Raw genomic sequence first — 4,489 nt, 5'->3', positions numbered from 1 at the left:
CTTGTGAACGTAATTAGTAATACTCGGAATGTTTTGGCTGAGCTTCCAAGTAAAAATGTGTTTATCTTCCTTATTTGAAAACCAAAGCTTCTATCGCCATAGTCTCTTGAGTATATGCCCTCAATTTAATCGTTGAAAATGGACGTTGAGTGAGGCTTTTATTAAAAGAGAACTTGAGAATTTTACTCGATTTACGAGTACAACTTGAATTGGTGGCTAAAGAAGTTAGTGAGCCGTTGGTGGCAGTTTTACTAGACTTTAACTAAATGAGTTTGAAAAATGAGAAAGCTCACTTATACTTGAAACTTGGGCGTTCAACTAGAGAATTTTGACAAGAAACTAATCCTCCATCTTTTTTGGTTTTCGTGCCAAAACTTAGAGATCTGTTTAGTCTTCAACTTGGTGAATTTTGGACGTGACTTGACTCGGATTAATGTATTCTTAGATATTTTCAAATGCTATCCTCATGGATTAAGTTATTAAGTGATATTTGTATTCGATTTGAACGCGTTATCTCTTAAATGAGAGTAGCGGGACTACTACTAGACTTTGGTTGATTGCCTAGGTGATTTGTAATTGTACATGTTTCAGGTGATCAAGAGGATCCTGAGGAACCCGTTTGATCTTGCCTCGCTCTTGCTTTACACTTTTGATTTGGTGAGTGTTCCTTGTAGGTGTTTGTGACTTGAAAAGTTTTGCTACATGTTTACCGCATATTTCTTATGTGTTTAAGTGTTGTTATCCATAATTACTCCTATGTAATTTTCCACCGTTTTAAGGCGAGTGTGTACTTTATCTCACGCGACCTACTAAAATAATGAATTTCTACCGTTTAACCGTGAATTTTTACCGTTTACCGGTTTATTTGATTACTTATGCATATTGTAAGCTTTTAGCTGAACTGGCCCTAGCCCTTGATTACTAACGTACTCGAGTCAGGACTGGACTCGATCGGATAGGTTGGAACCCTGGGCCACCGTATCGGTATACTCGAGTATTACCACTGGAGGGATAAGGCGATGGCCAAACAAACCGGGGGAAATATTGGAGTTATAAGGTGCAGTTGACCGAAATAGTTTCACGTGAACACCGTATCCTTTTAATGTGTGTTTATTTCTATAAAATGATAAATGTCTCATTTTAATGTGCCAATGTGAAATCTTGAACCGTATATGTGTTACACTTAACTTACTTGATTCATTAGAACTGCTTAGGTGTTTTGGAACCTTACTGGGCTGTTTAGCTTATTCCACGCTTTTATTTTCCTTAACAGGGTTCAAGACCGAGAGTACTCGCGAATAGTTTTAAGTTGTTTTCTTTTGGAGACTTCAACTTGTATTATAGCAATGACTATAGTACATATTTTTTTGGATTGTATTTAAGTTTGAAAGTTAACTAATGGGAAGTATGAAATGTTTTGGAGTACTTAAATGTATATTGAAAATATTTGAAATATTTCTAGCTTTTGAATTGTAGATTGTAATGAGCCCCGGCGAGAGCTGGGCTAGCGTTCCACGGATACCCTAGGATTCGCTGTAGGGAGAAGTGGGGGCGTCACAAAGGAAGCTTGTAGCGGAGAGTTTTTGGAGAGGAAGCCTTGGTTTCTTCACTTTCTTCAATTGGTTAAAGGTATAAGATGCACAACTTCCTTTCTCTTTCTTATTCTTGCAAGTTATGGTGAACATAACTTGAAATCTAGAATTTTATGGATGATAAACTAGATTTGGCAAAGATTGGTGAAATTTCAGCTTAGGGTTATGATTTTTCAGCCTTGATTTATGTTATTTATCCATAATATGTTGGCATTGAACTTGGCTATGGACTTGTAAGATGATTGGTAGCTTTATTGTGACTTTTTAGTTTTAAAATAGGAAATTCCAGTTTTATTAGAGATTTTTCAGCTTTTCTATGGTAATGTATATATGCTAGAAGTGAGCTTTAATTGGAGGGTTTTATGGCTAGTATGAGAACCGAATTTATCTTATAACTTGTGGTGTTGATTTGGGCTGATTTGAGATGGAAATGTGGTCTTGAAAATGGCTGAAAAATTAGAAAAAAACAAAGAAAGTGCTGTCCGTTTTATTTCTTGAAGTTCAAGCGAGTGAAATCGAAACTTTAGCGGTGATTCTTGGTTGAATTGAACTTAGATTACTTATGGTATTTGAGTTCCCCTTTGTAGGGATATATAAGTTGAATTTTTGCCAAAACTTAAATATTTTATAAGGAGATAGTAGTGATCACTTTAAACACGATTTCCTAGTTTCTTTACCAAGTTGTGAAATTAAAAGTTTTAAACGCTTCTTTATCGAAACCAAAAGAGCGAGCATGAATTTTCTAGGGTTTGATAAGTAAAATGAGTAATATTTAAATGAGTTCTATTTACTAGGTTTTCTTTAAACGAAACTCCTATATTTTGGAACCCTCACTACAAGAAAATTGGTCATCAGTGACAACTTTTCTCTGTGACGAAAAAAAGTTGTCACAAAAGGGGATCCTTTATTGACGACTTTCTAACTCGTCACAAATCTCTAATGGGAGTCAACTCATTTGTGACAACTTAAAAAAATCGTCACTAGTAAATTCCCGCCAAGATTTAGCAAGAGCGCGGGAGTATTAGAACACACAATAGTGACGACATTAAGAACATCATCACTATTGTTTGGCCTATTTATGGACGACTTTTTGTTGTCGTCACTGATCACTAAAAAAAAAGTTATTAGTGACAACATTTTGTAGTGATGACAATAAGTCGTCACAAAAGGAGTTTCTTTAGTCGTGACTCCTAAAGTTGTCACAATTGCATCAAAGCAACTAAATGTTTAGTGACGACCCGTTATTTTCGTCACAAACTACATTGCAAGAAATATGGTCATTAGTGACAACATTTTCTAGTGACGATAAAAGTCGTCACAAAACGTGGTTGTTTAGTGACGACAAGGAAAGTTGTCATAATTGCTCAAAACAACTAAGTTTTCAGTGACGACCTTGAAAAACGTTGTCACTAAAATGATTTATATAGTGACAACTTCTAATATCGTCACTGTCACTCTACCGATTCGGATTTAGTGACAAGAATTAATCGTCACTGTTTAAAGTACTTATTTCTAAGTCACTTTCATTAATTCTACTGTGCCACCCTAACTTTTGCGATTTAGCCCCAAATGTTGTAAAAAATTCCATTAATTCCATTATGATACCTTAACTTTTACAATTTAGCCTCATATGTAGTACACCGATTTCTTTAATTCTATTATTACTCCCTAACTTTTGTAATTTAGCCCCATATGTAATTCACCAATTTCATTAATTCTACTATGGCACTCTAACTTTTGCAATTTAACCCCCATATGTAATACATCAATTTTATTATTTCTATTATGGCACCCTAGCTTTTACAATTTAGCCCCTATTTTTTTATTAGGAAATTGCGAATGGTATCTTGATAAACATAAATATTTTATAATTTTCTCAAACTTAAGTAATAATTTGTTATAAACTCTAAAGATATATCTTTCATTACAATAGTTATAAGGCAGGTAGGTCTTTTTATCAATGGAATAAGAAATTTATGCTAGATTTATCCTTTGTACTACATGCCAAGTAGTATTAGCAAAGGAATAACAAAGTACTACAAAGTAATTAACAAAATAGCCTTCAGGGAGTGTAGTTTATGGGCAAATGAGCATTATCTATTCAAAGTACCAACTTTTTATGGGCATTTTACTCTCAAACATATAATTTATGATAAATTTATAAATGTTTGTAAGTAAAATTCAAAAAGTGTTACACTGATTTCTTACAAAACGAAAACTGGCAGGTTATCTTTTCAACATAAATTAAATTTTTTTAAAAAAAGAAATGCCCCATAAAGTACCAACTCTTTGTGGGTTTCCTCCATTACATGAACAAATATTCTACTCTTTATGGGCATTTCACTCTGAATCATTTAATTTATATTAAATACATAAATGTTTGTAAGTAAAATTCAAAAAATGTTGCACTAATATTTTTATGAAAAGGAAACTGGTAGGTTTTGTATTTAACATAAATTAAATATGTGAAAGCAAAAAAAAAAGAAATTACCCATAAATCGATGTCTTGCAAATCTATACTAGTAAAATAGTTTCAAACAAAATTAAACATTAAAATAAACTGTAATTTATACACATTAAAATATCTGTAATTTATACACATTTTGCAACTACTACTTGTGTTTTCTCTGTAATGAATTTTTTAACTATTGAGAACTTAAGTTTTGTCTTGTAAATCTATACTAGTACAATAGTTTTAAACAAAATTAAACATTAAAATAAATGTTTGAAAAAGAACAAAAGTACATTTATCACTTGCAGTAATGTAACAAAATTTTCTCAACCATTATCAATATTTTCACAAAAGTATTAAAAACTAGCAATTGACAATATTAAAAACTAGCAATTTAATTAGTGACTACTTTTCTTGTCATTATAATCTTGAATAAATTAGTGAT

The sequence above is a fragment of the Coffea arabica genome, chromosome 2e (genome assembly GCF_036785885.1).
Source record: "Coffea arabica cultivar ET-39 chromosome 2e, Coffea Arabica ET-39 HiFi, whole genome shotgun sequence".
Lineage (NCBI taxonomy): Eukaryota > Viridiplantae > Streptophyta > Magnoliopsida > Gentianales > Rubiaceae > Coffea > Coffea arabica.
This window is presented reverse-complemented; position numbering follows the sequence as displayed.